Consider the following 9,244-nt stretch of genomic DNA (forward strand, 5'->3'; position numbering starts at 1 on the left):
ATTTTAAAAAAAAAAATATATTAAAATTTTTTATGGGAAATCGTCTTGGGGATTTTTTTTTAATTTGGGATTTTTTTAAAAAAAATATTAAATTTTTCAAAAGACGATTTTATTTCCATTTAAAAAACAAATAAAAATTCAAAAGGGAAATTGTCTCTTGAGACGATTTCTTGATAATAAAAAATAATATTTTTTTAATATTTATTACAAATTATAAAAAATAAAAAAAATTCCCAAGGGAAATCGACGAGTTCCCATGAAAAAAATAATATTTTTTTTTAAAAAAAATCTCAAATTATAAATAAATAAAAAATCCTCAAGAGAACTCGTGTCTTCAAGAGACGAGTTCCCTTGAAAAAAATTATTTTTTTTTTTAAAAAAAATCCCAAATTATATAAAATAAAAAATAAAAAAAAAATCATAAGGGAACTCATCTCTTGAAGAGACCTCTCTTGGCTGCCGACGTCGCCCGAGATAGCCGGAATCGCCATGGAAAGATCGGACGGGTGGCAACCCTCCTGGGCAAAAGGGAAGGGGCAGCAGCAACACCTGAGCACCCAGCTGCCACGTGGCGCGCTCAGGCGTGGCCAGACCGCCCCCCACCCTTTTTCTTTTCTTTTGTTTTTTTTGTTTGAATTTTGAGTGTGCTCCACGTGGCAACCCCACCAAGCCATATTTTGGGCCACAATTCCACCCAATTTCGCAGGCCTTTATTTATTGTTTTTTTTTAAAAAAAAAAAAATCCTGAACTCGTCTCTTGAAGAGACGAGTTCCATGAAAAAAAATAATATCTTTTTTATAAAAAATCCGAGCTCCCATGAAAAAAAATTAATATTTTTTTTTAAAAAAAATCCCAAATTAAAAAAAAAAATCCTCAAAGGAACTCGTCTCTTGAAAACACTAGTTCCATGAAAAAAATAATATATATATATATATATATATTTTAAATCTCAAATTAAAAAAAAAAAAAAAAAATCCTCAAGGGGAAAAGATATTAATATTTAAAAAAAAAATCCCAAATTATAAAATAAATAAAAAATTTTGGGAAATCGTCTCTTCCAAATATGAAGAGACGATTTCCCATTAAAAAAAATTAATTTTTTTTTAAATTCCCAAATTATATAAAAAATAAATAAAATTGGGAAATCATCTCTTCTTGAGGATTTTTTTTTATATATATATTTATAATTTGGGATTTTTTTAAAAAAAATATATATATTATTTTTTTAATGGGAAATCGTCTTCAAGAGACGATTTCCCTGAAGGATTTTTTCATTTATTTTTTTTAATTTGGGATTTTTTAAAAAAAGATATTAATTTTTTTTCATGGGAAAGAGACGAGTTCCTTGCGGATTTTTTTTTTTTTTTAATTTGGGATTTTTTAAAAAAAAATTTATTATTTTTTTTCATGGGAACTCATTTCTTCAAGAGACGATTTCCCTTGGGAATTTTTTTTTTTATAATTTGTAATAAATATTAAAAAAATATTAATTTTTTTTAATGGAAATAAAAATGCAAAAGGGAAATTGTCTCTTGAGACGATTTCCCGGTAAAAAAAAATAATATTTTTTAAATATTTATTACAAATTATAAAAAATAAAAAAAAAATTCCCAAGGGAAATCGATGAGTTCCCATGAAAAAAAACAATATTTTTTTTTAAAAAAAATTCCAAATTATAAATAAATAAAAAATCCTCAAGAGAACTCGTGTCTTCAAGAGATAAGTTCCCTTGAAAAAAATTAATATTTTTTAAAAAAAAATCCCAAATTATATAAAAAAAAAAAAAAAATCCAAAGGGGACTCATCTCATGAAGAGACCCCTCTTGGCTACCGACGTCGCCCGAGATAGCCGGAATCGCCATGGAAAGAACGGACGGGCGGCAGCCCTCCTGGGCAAAAGGGAAGGAGCAACAGCCACACCTGAGCACCCATCTGCCACGTGGCGCGCTCAGGCGTGGCCAGACCGCCCCCCACCATTTTTCTTTTCTTTTGTTTTTTTTGTTTGAATTTTGAGTGTGCTCCACGTGGCACCCCCACCAAGCCATATTTTAGGCCACAATTCGGCCCAATTTCGCAGGCCTTTATTTATTGTTTTTTTTTTTAAAAAAAAAAAAATCCTGAACCCTTGAAGAGATGAGTTCCATGAAAAAAAAAAATATATTTTTTTTAAAAAAATCCCAAATTAAAAAAGAAAAAAAAAATCCTTAAGGGAACTCGTCTCTTGAAGAGACGAGCTCCCATGAAAAAAAATTAATATATTTTTTTAAAAAAAATCCCAAATTAAAAAAAAAAAAAATCCTCAAAGGAACTCGTCTCTTAAAAACACGAGTTCCATGAAAAAAAATAATATATATATATATATATATATATATATATATATATATTTTAAATCTCAAATTTAAAAAAAAAAAAATCCTCAAGCCATGAAAAGATATTAATATTTTTTTAAAAAAAAATCCCAAATTATAAAATAAATAAAAAATTTTGGGAAATCGTCTCTTCCAAAGACAAAGAGACGATTTCCCATTAAAAAAAATTAATTTTTTTTTACAAAAGTCCCAAATTATATAAATAAAATAAAATAAAATTGGGAAATCATCTCTTCTTGAGGATTTTTTTTTTTTTTTTATAATTTGGGATTTCTAAAAAAAATATATATTATTTTTTTAATGGGAAATCGTCTTCAAGAGACGATTTCCCTGAAGGATTTATTTATTTATTTTTTTTTTAATTTGGGATTTTTTTAAAAAAAATATTAATTTTTTTCATGGGAAAGAGACGAGTTCCTTGAGGATTTTTTTTTTTTTTTTTATAATTTGGGATTTTTTTTAAAAAAAAATATTATTTTTTTTCATGGGAACTCGTCTCTTCAAGAGACGATTTCCTTTGGGAATTTTTTTTTTATAATTTGTAATAAATATTAATTTTTTTAATGGGAAATCGTCTCTTGAAGAGACGATTTCCCTTTTGAATTTTTATTTATTTTTTAAATGGAAATAAAATCGTCTTTTGAAAAGACGATTTTGGTTTAAAAAAAAAAATTTATCAATTCACCCTCTCTCATAGGTGGCAAAAACTACCATATATTTGTAATAATAATAGTAATAATAAGAAATGAACTTCAGGAAATTGAACAGCTAGAGTGTAGATTTTTAATAATAATAGTAATAATAAGAAATGAACTTTAGGAAATTAAATTACGAGGATATGGATTTTTAATAATAATAATAATAATAATAATAATAATAATAATAACAATAAGGCTTTGAGATAGTAATAATAAATAATAATAATAATAACAATAAGGCTTTGAAATAATAATGATAACAAAATTTTGAAAGTTGAATTAATAGCAATAACAATAACAATATTTTAAAAGTTCAATTAACAAAAAATAATAATAATGAGATTTTGAAATAATAATAATAATAATAATAATAATAATAAGATTTTGAAATAATAATAATAATAATAATAATAATAATAATAATAAGGTTTTGAAAGTGGCATTAATAGCAATAATAAGAATAATATTTTAAAAGTTGAATTAATAATAATAATACTAATAATATTTTAAAAGTTGAATTAATAATAATAATAACAAGATTTTGAAATAATAATAATGACAAGATTTTGAAATAATAATAATATTTTAAAAGTTGAATTAATTAATAATAATAATAATACTAATATTTTAAAAGTTGAATTAATTAATAATAATAATAATACTAATATTTTAAAAGTTGAATTAATAATAATAATAATACTAATATTTTAAAAGTTGAATTAATTAATAATAATAATAATACTAATATTTTAAAAGTTGAATTAATAATAATAATAATAATAATATTTTAAAAGTTGAATTAATAATAATAATACTAATAAGATTTTGAAAGCTTGGATTAATAATAATAATAATAATATTAATAAAATTTCGAGCGTTCTAATTGATGATAATGATGATAATAATAATAGTAATAGTAATAATAATAATAATTAAATAATAATAATAATAACAATGATAAGATTTGAAAAATTGAACAAATAATAATAATGACAAAGATAATAATAATAATAATAATAGTTATAATAATAATAATAGTAATGATAATAATAATTAATAATAATAATAGCAATAATAATAATTAATAATGAAGATATCCGTTAATAATAATAATAATAATAATATCTGCTAATAATAATAATAATAATATTCGTTAATAATAATAATGATAATAAACCGTTAACAATAATAATAATAATAATAATATCCGTTAATAATAATAATAATAATAATATTCGTTAACAATAATAATAATAACATTCGTCAATAATAATAATAATAACAGTGATAATAAAAATAATAACAATAATAGGCCTTGGACTTCAAAAATGGGCCTTGGACTTCAAAAACGGGATTGGGCCTTGAGGTGGCTGGCATGGAGGACATGAGGCCCTCCATCAGCTTGCTTGGGTTGGGCTGCTTCTCAAGCCCAAAATCTGCCACCAATGGGTAGGCCCCAAAGCTCCATCACCTTCACAGCCCGCCCCTCCACCTGGGCATCGCCATCTCCACCAGCAACGACGCAATGGAGGAGGAAAAGGGAGGGCGGCTATCCAGCAGCATTCCATGCAAACGCTGCCGCTGCGGTGGCGGGCGCAACCGCCCACGATGGCCGGAGCAGGTCGCTGAACCACGCATCTTCTCTCGATGAAGGCGCCGGAGGCGACGAGGACTATGAGGGCGGAGGTGGTTGAGATGGCGAGGGCAGGAACCACCGCATGCCGCTTCGGATTGGCGTCGATCTTGCTATGCCGGCTGCGCTAGAGAAGAGACGCATGGAGAGGAGAAAGAGGAAGGAAAAGAGAAAGAGAAGAAGAAAGAGAAAAGGTGGTGGGGGGATGTGGTGTGGTGTAGAGAGAGAAACGGGTTTGTGGGGGTGGCAAGGCGTTCGCATGATGGATCCATATGGTATTATCAAATGGCATGAAAATGTATCCATCAACAAGCCTACGGTCAAGCCTTTCTTGCATCTCCTCAATCATTAGAGCATAAAGGAGATGGTCCATATTCAGCAACAAGTGAAACAAGCTTAGATTCTATAAAAATAAACGAAAACCCCCAACAAAACACCATCAAACCCCCATATAGGATCTCATATATATTCGGATAATGCTATAAAGAGGACTGAACGTAATCAAAAGAAGGATACCTGAACCTCCGCCCTTCAAGGTGCTTCCCCTCTGGTTCCTTGCTCGGTCCTCCCTAAGGTGTCCTCCTCTCCAGATCCCTCCCAGCTCTATTTCCCCTGTTCTTGTGTCTTCCTCAGCAAGTCACTACCGGCTCCACTGCTCCTCTCGTCAGCAAGGATGGAGTCTCTGACCATCAGCATGCCTGCTGCCATGCCCATGCAATTGATTTTCCGGGTGTAGAGAAAAGAGGGCCCCCACTTATCTCAAGTGTTGCCTGGTATACCAACCTCAAAGGGGGTTTACAAATATGCCCCTCTTCAGTAGAGCTCACGAGTGTAAAGAATGTGAACACTGGAGTGAAAGCAAGTGTGAGTAATGAGTGGAATGAAGTGAACTCTACCGAAGAAACCAAGAGACCCCCACAACGATGCTAGTGAAACACGAACTCACTCAAACTAACAGACAAACACGAAGGCTCTAAACCTGAGAGAAAATGATGTCTCAAAATGTTTCCGAAGCCACATAGAGGACCCAGGCTTCTCCTAAGACGTCTCTAAAAGTGACTCGAAATACCAGAATGAGTAACGGTCGAACCACTCTAGAAGTACGGGAAAGAATGTGCCAGAAGGAGACTATCCTAAGTGAACTATATGAAAATGACAAATGTAGGGTGCTCAATAACATGACAGAAATATGTATCGTGAACTCAAAGGACATCGTTATAAGTAGTGAGAAGGGAGATATGAAAGGATAATGACGAATAGGCGATAAGCACGGGGTGACAAGGTGAGGAAAACGAGGATAAACGCAAATCCATGAAGGCAACACACGCAATGCTAGTGGATATGAATGTCGGGGCTTATGACTCTAAATGATACAGATGAGAAGGAATGACTCTGAACGTCAAAACACGAAAAGGCCATGACTCAAGGTGCCTGAAGGGACAATGTACAATGGCTCTGGATGCCAAACTAAAGAAAGATGGTGGCATCGAATGCCTGAATGAGTATGAAAAATGGCTCTGAACGCCAAAACTAGAGAGAATCAAAATGCATGAATGGGTACGAAAAGCGGCTCTAAATGCCAAAACTTAAAGAAAAAAAATGGTAATGGCTATGGATGTGGATATGGGACTACGACTCCGAGCTTCAAACCGAGAATGACTATGGAAATGTGATGATGGCTCTGAACGCCGAAACTGAAAATAGTGATGGCTCTGAATACCAAAACTGAGAAGCGATGATGGCTTTGAACGCCAGAATTGAGAACGATGATGGCTCTGAACGCTAAACTGAATAAGCGATGATGGCTCTGAAAGCTAAACTGAAAATCGATGATGGCTCTGAACGCTAAACTGAAAATCAATGATGGCTCTGAACGCCAAAACTGAGAACGATGATGGCTTTGAACGCCAAACTGAAAATAGCGATGGCTCTGAATGCCAAAACGCCAAAACTGAGAATGATGATGGCTCCGAACGCCGAAAATGATGATGGCTCTGAATGTCGAAACTGGAAATCGATGATGGCTCTGAACGCCAAACTGAAAATAGTGATGCCAAATGGAAAATGCTGATGGCTCTGAATGCCGAGACTGAGAAGTGATGATGGCTCTGAACGCCGAAACTGAAAATAGTGATGGCTCTGAACACCAAAACTGAGAAGCCATGATGGTTTTGAACGCCAGAACTGAGAACGATGATGGCTTTGAACGCTAAACTGAATAAGCGATGATGGCTCTGAACGCTAAACTGAAAATAGATGATGGCTCTGAACGCCAAACTGAGAATGATGATGGCTCTGAACGCCGAAAATGATGATGGCTCTGAACGCCGAAACTGGAAATCGATGATGGCTCTGAACGCCAAACTGAAAATAGTGATGCCAAATGGAAAATGTCGATGGCTTTGAAAGCCGAGATTGAGAAGTGATGATGGCTCTGAACGCCGAAACTAAAAATAGTGATGGCTCTGAACACCAAAACTGAGAAGCGATGATGGTTTTGAACGCCAAAACTGAGAACGATGGTGGCTCTGAATGCTAAACTGAATAAGCGATGATGGCTCTGAACGCTAAACTGAAAATCGATGATGGCTCTGAACGCCAAACTGAGAATGATGATGGCTCTGAACGCCGAAAATGATGATGGCTCTGAACGCCGAAACTGGAAATCGATGATGTCTCTGAACGCCAAACTGAAAATAGTGATGCCAAATGGAAAATGCCGATGTCTCTGAATGCCGAGACTGAGAAGTGATGATGGCTCTGAACGCCGAAACTAAAAATAGTGATGGCTCTGAACACCAAAACTGAGAAGCGATGATGGTTTTGAACGCCAGAACTGAGAACGATGGTGGCTTTAAACGCTAAACTGAATAAGCATGATGACTCTGAACGCTAAACTGAAAATCGATGATGGCTCTGAACGCTAAACTGAGAATGATGATGGCTCTGAACGCCGAAATTGAAAAGTGATGGTGGCTCTGAACGCCGAACTACAAGGAAATGATGAGAGGGAAATATGCCCCAGTGTGGCATGCCACTACAAATCTCAATCCGTTGGAAAGGTCTGAATATAAGCCCTAAAAGACGCTCTGCTAGCTAGTCAGAATGATCAGGTCGACGATGAACATAGTCTCAGGGCCTCCCCCAAGAAATCACGAGGTCTGGCAGAGTGTCGTAATGAGCCGAACTCCCCTCTAACTCATAATGCTCTGCTTGAAGGACCTATCGTCGTCTCGAACGGATAATATGATAGTCTCAGGGAGTAGTCTGGTAAGAGACACACCATGATCTCGACATAACCATCTACTGAATAGTCCTAACCAATGAGGCAATCCAAACCCGAACATCGTGCTCCACTGAAAGCTCATCTCGACGAAAATCACAGGAATAGCAATCAGTAAGGCAAATACAGTATATCCCGGCTGAGTGATGGAAACTATGAAGGATCTGTGAGAGAACGATCGCCTCCCTAGCCAAACGAGGGAAATATGCCCCAGTATGGCATCGTATATACCCGATCTGTCCTGATAGCTCAAGAGTAACTCCATGGGGACGTACAAAGGATCTAACATGTACCTCGCTAAAATGGTGACGAGGGAATCCACGTGCCCGAGATAACTCTGTCCAGGAATCACGACTATATCAGAAAACGTGAATCTGGCTTAAAGGCTCCAGAGAGGCTCCAGAGAGTATCAGGACACAATGAAATCAAATCATCAATCCGACACATCTCGTAACTGAGGGCGATCACGTAAAAGCGAGAATCTGCAAATCTCGATCGAGAGTGAAAATATGTCCTAGCATGGCATCAAATGTGTGACAAGTCAGGAAAGTCAAATGACGTCGAATCATGCATCAACAGATATGTAATCTCGGTCATCCGAATCCATAACAGCATCGCGCTCTTCAAGCTAAGATGCATCTCTCAAATAGAGGGACATGATGGCATCTGAGTGCCGAGAAGTGCGTGCCTAATTGGATGACTCTCGAGAGGCTCCACTAAGGAATCATCATAACAATAGCGAACAAATCATCGTCTCGGCACGTACTCCATAAGTGGGAACGATCATGTAACTCTTTGGAGATCTCCAAACCTCATCCGAAATGGAAATATGCCCCAGTGTGGCATCAAATATACGATAAGTCAGAAATCCGGTAATACAGAGTCATCTATCATCGGACATGTGATCTCTGTGATCCAAATCAAATCCAAACATCTAGGGAACGTCTCTCAGAATAAAAAGTATGAAAACAACCTAATGTCGAGAAATGCAGACCTGGATGAGTGGCTCCATCGGGGCTCCACTGAGGGATCATCATAAAATAGTGAAAACGTCATCGTCTCAGCGCATACCCCACAAGTGGGGATAAACATGCAACTCCATGAAGATCGGCAAATCTCATCCAAAACGGAAATATGCCCCAGCATGGCATCAGGTGTATAGTAGGTCTGGCTGAATGGCCCCAAAGAGGCTCCACTGAAGGATCGCCATAAAATAGCAACCACGCCATCATCTCAATACCTATATCGTGAAATGGGGAT

This window comes from Vitis riparia, chromosome 13, assembly GCF_004353265.1.
Source record: "Vitis riparia cultivar Riparia Gloire de Montpellier isolate 1030 chromosome 13, EGFV_Vit.rip_1.0, whole genome shotgun sequence".
Lineage (NCBI taxonomy): Eukaryota > Viridiplantae > Streptophyta > Magnoliopsida > Vitales > Vitaceae > Vitis > Vitis riparia.